Raw genomic sequence first — 14647 nt, forward strand, 5'->3', positions numbered from 1 at the left:
TAAAAGTATAAATAATTTGAAAGTTTTTCCGTAAAAGAACTTTTCAAAAAAAAGAGAATGGTGCAGTCTGGTTTGCGTAAAATAATTCTAAATATATGTTGAGTGTCAGGGGGAAAAGGGATTCGGTAAAAATGTATATACTTTTCGTCGGGAATGTAGTGAAATAAAAGCTTAAATATGTCCCAAATATAAATAGCGGAGTTTAGATACCCTTGAAAACGACTTAGGGAATGCTTGAACGTTCTTTTTATTTAAGTTGTAAATTCCCTTCCGGTGACTGTTATCAGCCCCTCACGACACCGGTGCTGCACACGCCGCTCCCCATCCCCCACAATCCCCCACAACCGGAGTTTGAGACATGTTATTTATTTAACCTTTATTTAACCAGGTAGGCTAGTTGAGAACACCTTTATTTAACCAGGTAGGCTAGTTGAGAACACCTTTATTTAACCAGGTAGGCTAGTTGAGAACACCTTTATTTAACCAGGTAGGCTAGTTGAGAACACCTTTATTTAACCAGGTAGGCTAGTTGAGAACACCTTTATTTAACCAGGTCGGCCAGTTGAGAACAAGTTCTCATTTACAATTGCGTCCTGGCCAAGATAAAGCAAAGCAGTGCGACACAGACAACGACACAGAGTTACACATGGAATAAAGACTTGTCCTATTGCGTACAGTCAATAACACTATAGAAAAATCTATGTGCAGTGTGTGCAAATGTAGTAAGATTAGGGAGGTAAGGCAATAAATAGGCCATAGAGGCAAAATAATTACCATATAGCAATTAAAAACGAGTGATAGATGTGCAGAAGATGAATGTACACGTTTTTAAAATGTATTTAACCAGGTAGGCAACTTGAGAACAAGTTCTCATTTACAATTGCGACCTGGCCAAGATAAAGCAAAGCAGTTCGACAGATAAAACGACACAGAGTTACACATGGAGTAAAACAAACATACAGTCAATAATACAGTAGAAACAAGTCTATATACGATGTGAGCAAAATGAGGTGAGAAGGGAGGTAAAGGCAAAAAAGGCCATGGTGGCAAAGTAAATACAATATAGCAAGTAAAACACTGGAATGGTAGATTTGCAGTGGAAGAATGTGCAAAGTAGAGAGAGAAATAATGAGGGAGCTAAATAAACAAATAAAAATTAAATACAGTAGGGAAAGAGGTAGTTGTTTGGGCTAAATTATAGATGGGCTATGTACAGGTGCAGTAATCTGTGAGCTGCTCTGACAGCTGGTGCTTAAAGCTAGTGAGGGAGATAAGTGTTTCCAGTTTCAAAGATTTTTGTAGTTTGTTCCAGTCATTGGCTGCAGATAACTGGAAGGAGAGGCGGCCTAAGGAGGAATTGGCTTTGGGGATGACCAGTGAAATATACCTGCTGGAGCGCGTGCTACAGGTGGGTGCTGCTATGGTGACCAGTGAGCTAAGATAAGGCAGAGCTTTACCTAGCAAAGACTTATAGATGACCTGGAGCCAGTGGGTTTGGCGACGAATATGTAGCGAGGGCCAGCCAACGAGAGCGTACAGGTTGCAGTGGTGGGTAGTATATGGGGCTTTGGTGACAAAACGGATGGCACTGTGATAGACTACATCCAATTTGCTGAGTAGGGTATTGGAGGCTATTTTGTAAATGATGTCGCCGAAGTCGAGGATTGGTAGGATGGTCAGTTTTACAAGGGTATGTTTGGCAGCATGAGTGAAGGATGCTTTGTTGCAAAATAGGAAGCCAATTCTAGATTTAACTTTGGATTGAAGATTTTTAATGTCAGTCTGGAAGGTAGATAGTTCCAATGGTTATATTTGAGAAGAGATTGGAAGCTTTACATTAGAGGGTTTTGAGACCAGCGTGCAGCGCGATGTGTAAACCAGTCTAGCCAGACACCTAGGTATTTGTAGTTGTCCACGTATTCTAAGTCAGAACCGTCCAGAGTAGTGATGCTAGTCGGGCGGGCAGGTGCAGGCAGTGATCGGTTGATGGGCATGCATTTAGTTTTGCTTGTATTTAAGAGCAGTTGGAGGCCACGGAAGGAGATTTGTATGGCATTGAAGCTCTTTTGGGGGTTTGTTAGCACAGTGTCCAAAGAAGGGCCAGAAGTATACAGAATGGTGACGTCTGTGTAGAGGTGGATCAGAGACTCACCAGCAGCAAGAGCGACATCATTGATGTATACAGAGAAGAGAGTTGGTCCAAGAATTGAACCCTGTGGCACCCCCATAGAGACTGCCAGAGGTCCAACATCATTGATACACTGCTTAAAAAAATAAAGGGCCCCCCAAAGAAAGGCCGCACCATGACTGACCCCCCGCCAAACCGGTTATGCTGGAGGATGTTGCAGGCAGCAGAACGTTCTCCACGGCGTCACCAGACTCTGTCACATCTGTCACGTGCTCAGTGTGAACCTGCTTTCATCTGTGAAGAGCACAGGGCGCCAGTGGCGAATTTGCCAATCTTGATGTTCTCTGGCAAATGCCAAACGTCCTGCACGGTGTTGGGCTGTAAGCACAACCCCCACCTGTGGACGTCGGGCCCTCATACCACCCTCATGGAGTCTGTTTCTGACCGGTGTATATACAGAGAACATAGTCAACCCGAGAATTGAACCCTGTGGCACCCACCAAAGGCTATATCTGTTCTTAGCTCTACATTCTACATCCCACCAAGGGCTATATCTGTTCTTAGATCTACATTCTACATCCCACCAAGGGCTATATCTGTTCTTAGTTCTACATTCTACATCCCACCAAGGGCTATATCTGTTCTTAGTTCTACATTCTACATCCCACCAAGGGCTATATCTGTTCTTAGTTCTACATTCTACATCCCACCAAGGGCTATATCTGTTCTTAGTTCTACATTCTACATCCCACCAAGGGCTATATCTGTTCTTAGTTCTACATTCTACATCCCACCAAGGGCTATATCTGTTCTTAGTTCTACATTCTACATCCCACCAAGGGCTATATCTGTTCTTAGTTCTACCTTCTACATCCCACCAAGGGCTATATCTGTTCTTAGTTCTACATTCTACATCCCACCAAGGGCTATATCTGTTCTTAGTTCTACATTCTACATCCCACCAAGGGCTATATCTGTTCTTAGTTCTACCTTCTACATCCCACCAAGGGCTATATCTGTTCTTAGTTCTACATCCCACCAAGGGCTATATCTGTTCTTAGTTCTACATCCCACCAAGGGCTATATCTGTTCTTAGTTCTACATCCCACCAAGGGCTATATCTGTTCTTAGTTCTACATCCCACCAAGGGCTATATCTGTTCTTAGTTCTACATCCCACCAAGGGCTATATCTGTTCTTAGTTCTACATTCTACATCCCACCAAGGGCTATATCTGTTCTTAGTTCTACATCCCACCAAGGGCTATATCTGTTCTTAGTTCTACATCCCACCAAGGGCTATATCTGTTCTTAGTTCTACATCCCACCAAGGGCTATATCTGTTCTTAGTTCTACATCCCACCAAGGGCTATATCTGTTCTTAGTTCTACATCCCACCAAGGGCTATATCTGTTCTTAGTTCTACATCCCACCAAGGGCTATATCTGTTCTTAGTTCTACATCCCACCAAGGGCTATATCTGTTCTTAGTTCTACATCCCACCAAGGGCTATATCTGTTCTTAGTTCTACATCCCACCAAGGGCTATATCTGTTCTTAGTTCTACATCCCACCAAGGGCTATATCTGTTCTTAGTTCTACATCCCACCAAGGGCTATATCTGTTCTTAGTTCTACATCCCACCAAGGGCTATATCTGTTCTTAGTTCTACATCCCACCAAGGGCTATATCTGTTCTTAGTTCTACATCCCACCAAGGGCTATATCTGTTCTTAGTTCTACATCCCACCAAGGGCTATATCTGTTCTTAGTTCTACATCCCACCAAGGGCTATATCTGTTCTTAGTTCTACATCCCACCAAGGGCTATATCTGTTCTTAGTTCTACATCCCACCAAGGGCTATATCTGTTCTTAGTTCTACATCCCACCAAGGGCTATATCTGTTCTTAGTTCTACATCCCACCAAGGGCTATATCTGTTCTTAGTTCTACATCCCACCAAGGGCTATATCTGTTCTCAGTTCTACATCCCACCAAGGGCTATATCTGTTCTTAGTTCTACATCCCACCAAGGGCTATATCTGTTCTTAGTTCTACATCCCACCAAGGGCTATATCTGTTCTTAGTTCTACATCCCACCAAGGGCTATATCTGTTCTTAGTTCTACATCCCACCAAGGGCTATATCTGTTCTTAGTTCTACATCCCACCAAGGGCTATATCTGTTCTTAGTTCTACATCCCACCAAGGGCTATATCTGTTCTTAGTTCTACATCCCACCAAGGGCTATATCTGTTCTTAGTTCTACATCCCACCAAGGGCTATATCTGTTCTTAGTTCTACATTCTACATCCCACCAAGGGCTATATCTGTTCTTAGTTCTACATCCCACCAAGGGCTATATCTGTTCTTAGTTCTACATTTTTTTGAATGGGACATGCTTATTTAAGATGGTGAGGAAAGCATTTTTAAAGAATAACCAGGCATCCTCTACTGATGGAATGAGGTTTACAGTAGACTGAATACTATAGGCCTACAGGTTTACAGTAGACTGAATACTATAGGCCTACAGGTTTACAGTAGACTGAATACTGTAGGCCTACAGGTTTACAGTAGACTGAATACTATAGGCCTACAGGTTTACAGTAGACTGAATACTGTAGGCCTACAGGTTTACAGTAGACTGAATACTATAGGCCTACAGGTTTACAGTAGACTGAATACTGTAGGCCTACAGGTTTACAGTAGACTGAATACTATAGGCCTACAGGTTTACAGTAGACGGAATACTATAGGCCTACAGGTTTACAGTAGACGGAATACTGTAGGCCTACAGGTTTACAGTAGATGGAATACTATAGGCCTACAGGTTTACAGTAGACTGAATACTGTAGGCCTACAGGTTTACAGTAGACTGAATACTGTAGGCCTACAGGTTTACAGTAGACTGAATACTATAGGCCTACAGGTTTACAGTAGACGGAATACTGTAGGCCTACAGGTTTACAGTAGACGGAATACTATAGGCCTACAGGTTTACAGTAGACTGAATACTGTAGGCCTACAGGTTTACAGTAGACTGAATACTATAGGCCTACAGGTTTACAGTAGACGGAATACTATAGGCCTACAGGTTTACAGTAGACGGAATACTATAGGCCTACAGGTTTACAGTAGACGGAATACTATAGGACTACAGGTTTACAGTAGACTGAATAATATAGGCCCCACAGGTTTACAGTAGACGGAATACTATAGGCCTACAGGTTTACAGTAGACTGAATACTATAGGCCTACAGGTTTACAGTAGACGGAATACTGTAGGCCTACAGGTTTACAGTAGACTGAATACTGTAGGCCTACAGGTTTACAGTAGACTGAATACTATAGGACTACAGGTTTACATTAGACTGAATACTATAGGCCTACAGGTTTACAGTAGACTGAAACTAACACTGATGTCCTTAACACACACACACACACACACACACACACACACACACACACACACACACACACACACACACACACACACTGTTGCAACAAACTGTCAAAACAAACACGGACCACTTAAAACTGTCACAAGACACTAATGACCCTTGTGTGTGCGTGTGTGTGTGTGTGTGTGTGTGTGTGTGTGTGTGGTAGAGAGAGTGTTTCATTTCTGTGAAACAGGGAGAGATGGTGTAACAGAGCTTGTGTCTCTGGAGTGACTATCTGCAGAGTAATGTATACTCTACATTACCCTACATGTCCTGTAGACTCTACATTACCCTACGTGTCCTGTAGACTCTACATTACCCTACGTGTCCTGTAGACTCTACATTACCCTACATGCCCTGTAGACTCTACATTACCCTACATGTCCTGTAGACTCTACATTACCCTACGTGTCCTGTAGACTCTACATTACCCTACGTGTCCTGTAGACTCTACATTACCCTACATGTCCTGTAGACTCTACATTACCCTACATGTCCTGTAGACTCTACATTACCCTACATGTCCTGTAGACTCTACATTACCCTACATGTCCTGTAGACTCTACATTACCCTACATGTCCTATATTGACTAGAGGAGTCCAGTGGGTTAACTGCCTTGTTCAGGGGAACAGTGGGTTAACTGCCTTGCTCAGGGGAACAGTGGGTTAACTGCTTTGCTCAGGGGAACAGTGGGTTAACTGCCTTGCTCAGGGGAACAGTGGGTTAACTGCCTTGTTCAGGGGAACAGTGGGTTAACTGCCTTGTTCAGGGGAACAGTGGGTTAACTGCCTTGTTCAGGGGAACAGTGGGTTAACTGCCTTGTTCAGGGGAACAGTGGGTTAACTGCCTTGTTCAGGGGAACAGTGGGGTTAACTGCCTTGTTCAGGGGAACACTGGGTTAACTGCCTTGCTCAGGGGAACACTGGGTTAACTGCCTTGTTCAGGGGAACACTGGGTTAACTGCCTTGTTCAGGGGAACACTGGGTTAACTGCCTTGTTCAGGGGAACACTGGGTTAACTGCCTTGTTCAGGGGAACACTGGGTTAACTGCCTTGTTCAGGGGAACAGTGGGTTAACTGCCTTGTTCAGGGGAACAGTGGGTTAACTGCCTTGTTCAGGGGAACACTGGGTTAACTGCCTTGTTCAGGGGAACACTGGGTTAACTGCCTTGTTCAGGGGAACACTGGGTTAACTGCCTTGTTCAGGGGAACACTGGGTTAACTGCCTTGTTCAGGGGAACACTGGGTTAACTGCCTTGTTCAGGGGAACACTGGGTTAACTGCCTTGTTCAGGGGAACACTGGGTTAACTGCCTTGTTCAGGGGAACACTGGGTTAACTGCCTTGTTCAGGGGAACACTGGGTTAACTGCCTTGTTCAGGGGCGGAACGACAGATTTCTACCTTGTCAGCTCGGGGGATTTGAACTTGCAACCTTTCGGTTACTAGTCTAACCACTAGGCTTCCTTATATATATTCCTAGGTTACTAGTCTAACCACTAGGCTTCCTTATATAAATATATATATTCCTAGTTTACTAGTCTAACCACTAGGCTTCCTTATATATATATTCCTAGTTTACTAGTCTAACCACTAGGCTTCCTTATATAAATATTATATTCCTAGTTTACTAGTCTAACCACTAGGCTTCCTTATATAAATATATATATTCCTAGTTTACTAGTCTAACCACTAGGCTTCCTTATATAAATATATATATTCCAAGTTTACTAGTCTAACCACTAGGCTTCCTTATATATATATTCCTAGTTTACTAGTCTAACCACTAGGCTTCCTTATATATATTCCTAGTTTACTAGTCTAACCACTAGGCTTCCTTATATATATATATATATATATATTTATTCCTAGTTTGTTATTAGTATGAGATTGCTTTTGCTTTTGCTTTCTCTGAAGTGTTCGAGTAAATCACATGATCCGTGTTGACGTATCCTCGAGTGCTGCTCATTTTATTCATCCGTCCAAACGGGAAGTTCTTTACAATAAAGCAGTACATTTTCTTATCTCTCTTCTTCGGTGACCTTAAGTATACAGATCTAGGATCAGCTTCCTCTGAAAACCATTATTGACTGACCCCAAGGTCAGGGCCTTGAGGAAACGTTCCCCTTTAGGCCCGTAATCATAACAGTGTTGACGGGCGGGTCCCAGAGTGAGGCTTTTGATAGGAATACAACCACAAGGAATGCTGTTGCAACAGCATCTGGGGTTATTATGGCACTCGATACACTTTGATCTCTTATTTCCTCCTGGGAATGATTCAGTTCATTACGATGAATGCAAATGAAAGTTAACCTTGTTCCTTATCAGCACTAACCCGAATTTAAACAGACCACTTCTACAGACAACTGCACATTTTTCATTTTGGAGTGGCCTTACTTGACCCTATTACAACACCGAGCTAGGACTGAGACCTTATTACAACAGCTAGCTAGGGCTGAGACCTTATTACAAGACCTAGCTAGGACTGAGACCTTATTACAACACCTAGCTAGAACTGAGACCTTATTACAAGACCTAGCTAGAGGTAAGACCTTATTACAACACCTAGCTAGAACTGAGACCTTATTACAACACCTAGCTAGGACTGAGGGCTTATTACAACACCTAGCTAGAACTGAGACCTTATTACAACACCTAGCTAGAACTGAGACCTTATTACACCTAGCTAGGACTGAGACCTTATTACACCTAGCTAGGGCTGAGACCTTATTACAACACCTAGCTAGGACTGAGACCTTATTACAACACCTAGCTAGGACTGAGACCTTATTACACCGAGCTAGAACTGAGACCTTATTACACCTAGCTAGGACTGAGACCATATTACAACACCTAGCTAGGACTGAGACCTTATTACAACACCTAGCTAGGACTGAGACCTTATTACAACACCTAGCTAGGACTGAGACCTTATTACAACACCTAGCTAGGACTGAGACCTTATTGCAACACCTAGCTAGGACTGAGACCTTATTACACCTAGCTAGGACTGAGACCTTATTACACCGAGCTAGGACTGAGACCTTATTACACCTAGCTAGGACTGAGACCTTATTACACCTAGCTAGAACTGAGACCTTATTACAACACCTAGCTAGAACTGAGACCTTATTACAACACCTAGCTAGGACTGAGACCTTATTACACCTAGCTAGAACTGAGACCTTATTACAACACCTAGCTAGAACTGAGACCTTATTACACCTAGCTAGGACGGAGGCCTTATTACAACACCTAGCTAGGACTGAGACCTTATTACACCTAGCTAGGACTGAGAACTTATTACAACACCTAGCTAGAACTGAGACCTTATTACAACACCTAGCTAGAACTGAGACCTTATTACACCTAGCTAGAACTGAGACCTTATTACACCTAGCTAGGACTGAGACCTTATTACAACACCTAGCTAGAACTGAGACCTTATTATTTTTTTATTTTTTTATTTTACCTTTATTTAACCAGGTAGGCAAGTTGAGAACAAGTTCTCATTTACAATTGCGACCTGGCCAAGATAAAGCAAAGCAGTTCGACAGATAAAACGACACAGAGTTACACATGGAGTAAAAACAAACATACAGTCAATAATGCAGTATAAACAAGTCTATATACAATGTGAGCAAATGAGGTGAGAAGGGAGGTAAAGGCAAAAAAGGCCAAGATGGCAAAGTAAATACAATATAGCAAGTAAAATACTGGAATAGTGGTTTTGCAATGGAAGAATGTGCAAAGTAGAAATAAAAAAATAATGGGGTGCAAAGGAGCTAAATAAATAAATAAATAAAAATTAAATACAGTTGGGAAAGAGGTAGTTGTTTGGGCTAAATTATACACCTAGCTAGAACTGAGACCTTATTACACCTAGCTAGGACTGAGACCTTATTACAACACCTAGCTAGAACTGAGACCTTATTACACCTAGCTAGGACTGAGACCTTATTACAACACCTAGCTAGGACTGAGACCTTATTACAACACCTAGCTAGGACTGAGACCTTATTACAACACCTAGCTAGAACTGAGACCTTATTACACCACCTAGCTAGAACTGAGACCTTATTACAACACCTAGCTAGAACTGAGACCTTATTACAACACCTAGCTAGAACTGAGACCTTATTACACCTAGCTAGGACTGAGACCTTATTACACCGAGCTAGGACTGAGACCTTATTACACCTAGCTAGGACTGAGACCTTATTACACCTAGCTAGGACTGAGACCTTATTACAACACCTAGCTAGAACTGAGGCCTTATTACACCTAGCTAGGACTGAGACCTTATTACAACACCTAGCTAGGACTGAGACCTTATTACACCTAGCTAGGACTGAGACCTTATTACACCTAGCTAGAACTGAGACCTTATTACACCTAGCTAGGACTGAGACCTTATTACAACACCTAGCTAGGACTGAGACCTTATTACAACACCTAGCTAGGACTGAGACCTTATTACAACACCTAGCTAGAACTGAGACCTTATTACACCTAGCTAGAACTGAGACCTTATTACACCTAGCTAGGACTGAGACCTTATTACAACACCTAGCTAGAACTGAGACCTTATTACAACACCTAGCTAGAACTGAGACCTTATTACACCTAGCTAGGACTGAGACCTTATTACACAGAGCTAGGACTGAGACCTTATTACAACACCTAGCTAGGACTGAGACCTTATTACACCTAGCTAGGACTGAGACCTTATTACAACACCTAGCTAGGACTGAGACCTTATTACAACACCTAGCTAGGACTGAGACCTTATTACACCGAGCTAGGACTGAGACCTTATTACACCTAGCTAGGACTGAGACCTTATTACACCTAGCTAGGACTGAGACCTTATTACAACACCTAGCTAGGACTGAGACCTTATTACAACACCTAGCTAGGACTGAGACCTTATTACAACACCTAGCTAGAACTGAGACCTTATTACACCTAGCTAGGACTGAGACCTTATTACAACACCTAGCTAGAACTGAGACCTTATTACACCTAGCTAGGACTGAGACCTTATTACAACACCTAGCTAGGACTGAGACCTTATTACACCTAGCTAGAACTGAGACCTTATTACAACACCTAGCTAGGACTGAGACCTTATTACACCTAGCTAGAACTGAGACCTTATTACAACACCTAGCTAGGACTGAGACCTCATTACACCTAGCTAGAACTGAGACCTTATTACAACACCTAGCTAGAACTGAGACCTTATTACACCTAGCTAGAACTGAGACCTTATTACACCTAGCTAGGACTGAGACCTTATTACACCTAGCTAGGACTGAGACCTCTTGTCTCTCCTGATGTCTGGACTCCTCTAGTCTCTCCTGATGTCTGGACTCCTCTCTCCTGATGTCTGGACTCCTCTCTCCTGATGTCTGGACTCCTCTAGTCTCTCCTGATGTCTGGACTCTTCTAGTCTCTCCTGATGTCTGGACTCCTCTCTCCTGATGTCTGGACTCCTCTCTCCTGATGTCTGGACTCCTCTCTCCTGATGTCTGGACTCGTCTCTCCTGATGTCTGGACTCGTCTCTCCTGATGTCTGGACTCGTCTCTCCTGATGTCTGGACTCGTCTCTCCTGATGTCTGGACTCGTCTCTCCTGATGTCTGGACTCGTCTCTCCTGATGTCTGGACTCCTCTCTCCTGATGTCTGGACTCCTCTAGTCTCTCCTGTTGTCTGGACTCCTCTAGTCTCTCCTGATGTCTGGACTCCTCTAGTCTCTCCTGATGTCTGGACTCCTCTAGTCTCTCCTGATGTCTGGACTCCTCTAGTCTCTCCTGATGTCTGGACTCCTCTAGTCTCTCCTGATGTCTGGACTCCTCTCCTCTCTCCTGATGTCTGGACTCCTCTCTCCTGGTGTCTGGACTCCTCTTTCCTGATGTCTGGACTCCTCTAGTCTCTCCTGATGTCTGGACTCCTCTCTCCTGGTGTCTGGACTCCTCTTTCCTGATGTCTGGACTCCTCTCTCCTGGTGTCTGGACTCCTCTCGTCTCTCCTGATGTTAATATGATGTAAAGACTACCGGTTACCACCATTGAATTTGAATTAATTAATTTATTAGTGCTTCATTAAAGAACCATTTTAAAGAAAGCCAAGGGCAGTCAATCCAAATTATGTGTACCAGACGCTAGTCCTTCTGTAAATTAAACACACAATTAAACACAACATAATCCTCTCGATCAGACGGGAATTTGGGTACAGGAATGATCAAACCTTTTAGTTTCGTGTTTAATGGACCTGTCGTGGACCATGGAGCTCGTGTTTCAAAATGAAAGGGAAACAATATGACTGATTGTGAGCAGAAGTTAAAGAGGGAGCGAGGGAGGGAGGGAGCGAGGGAGGAAGGGAGAGAGAGAGAGGGAGCGAGGGAGGGAGGGAGGGAGCGAGGGACGGATGGAGCGAGAGGGAGGGAGGGAGGGAGCGAGGGACGGATGGAGGGAGGGAGGAAGGGAGCGAGGGAGGGAGGGAGAGAGAGGGAGGGAGGGAGAGAGAGGGAGGGAGGGAGAGAGAGGAAGGGAACGAGGGAGGGAGGGAGCGAGAGATGGAGGGAGGGAGGAAGGGAGCGAGGGAGGGAGAGAGAGGGGGAGCGAGGGAAAGAGAGGGAGAGAGAGAGAGGGAGGGAGGGAGCGAGAGGGAGGGAGGGAAAGAGAGTGAGAGAGGGAGCGAGGGAGGGAGGGAGAGAGGGAGCGAGGGAGGGAGCGAGGCAGGGAGGGAGGGAGCGAGGCAGGGAGGGATGTCTATTACGTCGTATCGGATGACTGTCATTCATATTCACCCAGTTCAATGTAACAGTGACAGGTTTAGGTTACTGTCATTCATATTCACCCAGTTCAATGTAACAGTGATGGGTTTAGGTTACTGTCATTCATATTCACCGAGGTCAATGTAACAGTGACAGGTTTAGGTTACTGTCATTCACATTCACCCAGTTCAATGTAACAGTGAGAGGTTTAGGTTACTGTCATTCATATTCATCCAGTTCAATGTAACAGTGACATGTTTAGGTTACTGTCATTCATATTCACCCAGTTCAATGTAACAGTGACAGGTTTAGGTTACTGTCATTCATATTCACCCAGTTCAATGTAACAGTGACAGGTTTAGGTTACTGTCATTCATATTCATCTAGCTGATCTTAGGGTGTAATCATTAGTCCAACAGTGACACAATGGACAGACACTCTCGTCTGCATCTAGCTGATCTTAGGGTGTAATCATTAGTCCAACAGTGACACAATGGACAGACACTCTCGTCTGCATCTAGCTGATCTTAGGGTGTAATCATTAGTCCAACAGTTGCAAAACGTGGAGTTTCAATCGGACAAAATGGACAGACACTCTCGCCTGCATCTAGCTGATCTTAGGGTGTAATCATTAGTCCAACAGTGACACAATGGACAGACTCGTCTGCATCTAGCTGATCTTAGGGTGTAATCATTAGTCCAACAGTGACACGTGGACAGACACTCTCGTCTGCATCTAGCTGATCTTAGGGTGTAATCATTAGTCCAACAGTGACACAATGGACAGACACTCTCGCCTGCATCTAGCTGATCTTAGGGTGTAATCATTAGTCCAACAGCAACACAATGGACAGACTCGTCTGCATCTAGCTGATCTTAGGGTGTAATCATTAGTCCAACAGTTGCAAAACGTGGCGTTTCTATCGGACAAAATTCCAAGGAATGTTTTTAATCCCCATTTCGTTTCCGTTCGGCTTCTGTTTCAGAAAAAGAAATGTTTTTACCTAAACAGAAACGTCCGGAACGAATACACTCTGTGATGAAAACGTAGAAAAAAACCCAGTTCACGTTCATAGCAGCCACATTGTTATTCTTTCTGGTATCTAGGGAGGGGGTTCTGAACGACGATGATCATCATGATTCGTTGATTCATTTCTCTCCTCTTCCGCTTTCTGGGAAGAGACCGGGTTTAGAGTTCGAGGAGGAGAGGAGGGAAAGAGAGAGGGAGGAAGTGGTTATGAACAATGATGAATATGATTTTGTTGTTTTAATTTCTCTCCTCTGCTTTCTGGGAAGAGACACAGAAGAGTTTGAGGATGAGAGGAGAGGGAGGGAGGGGTTATGAATGGGGTTATTTCTCTCCTCTGGGAAGAGACCGTGCTTAGAGTTTGAGGAAGGAAAAAGGAAGGGAGAGAGGTTGAGAGTCATTGTTGGTGGCGTCTTGCGGTCTGTATTTGCAAGCCTAGAACAACACTGTATTCTTGGCACATATAAACACAACCCACACGGGGATGTACAACACACACATTCAATCACAACAACACAGATTGTGGTGAGGTTAGAGACATGGCCGCTGTAGAAAGAAAGACGTGGGGCGGAGCTGTTGTTCACCTGATGTGTTTTCACTGATTGGGATACGCTTTGGTTCCTGCAGTATTTTATGCTGCAGTAGTTTATGTGTCGGGGGGCTGGGGTCAGTTTGTTATATCTGGAGTACTTCTCCTGTCCTATTCGGTGTCCTGTGTGATTTGATACGCTTTGGTTCCTTCAACCTATTTTAATAAATGTGTCTGAAAACGAAACAACTACAATTATTTAATTGAATGTTGCTTTCAACACCTCATGGGCTGTAGGGAGAGCAGTGTAGTGGTAGCAGCCTATCAGAAGAGCAGTGTAGTGGTAGCAGCCTATCAGAAGAGCAGTGTAGTGGTAGCAGCCTATCAGAAGAGCAGTGTAGTGGTAGCAGCCTATCAGAAGAGCAGTGTAGTGGTAGCAGCCTATCAGAAGAGCAGTGTAGTGGTAGCAGCCTATCAGAAGAGCAGTGTAGTGGTAGCAGCCTATCAGAAGAGCAGTGTAGTGGTAGCAGCCTATCAGAAGAGCAGTGTAGTGGTAGCAGCCTATCAGAAGAGCAGTGTAGTGGTAGCAGCCTATCAGAAGAGCAGTGTAGTGGTAGCAGCCTATCAGAAGAGCAGTGTAGTGGTAGCAGCCTATCAGAAGAGCAGTGTAGTGGTAGCAGCCTATCAGAAGAGCAGTGTAGTGGTAGCAGCCTATCAGAAGAGCAGTGTAGTGGTGGCAGCCTATC

The sequence above is a fragment of the Oncorhynchus kisutch genome, unplaced genomic scaffold (assembly GCF_002021735.2).
Source record: "Oncorhynchus kisutch isolate 150728-3 unplaced genomic scaffold, Okis_V2 scaffold3238, whole genome shotgun sequence".
NCBI classification, from domain to species: Eukaryota; Metazoa; Chordata; class Actinopteri; order Salmoniformes; family Salmonidae; genus Oncorhynchus; species Oncorhynchus kisutch.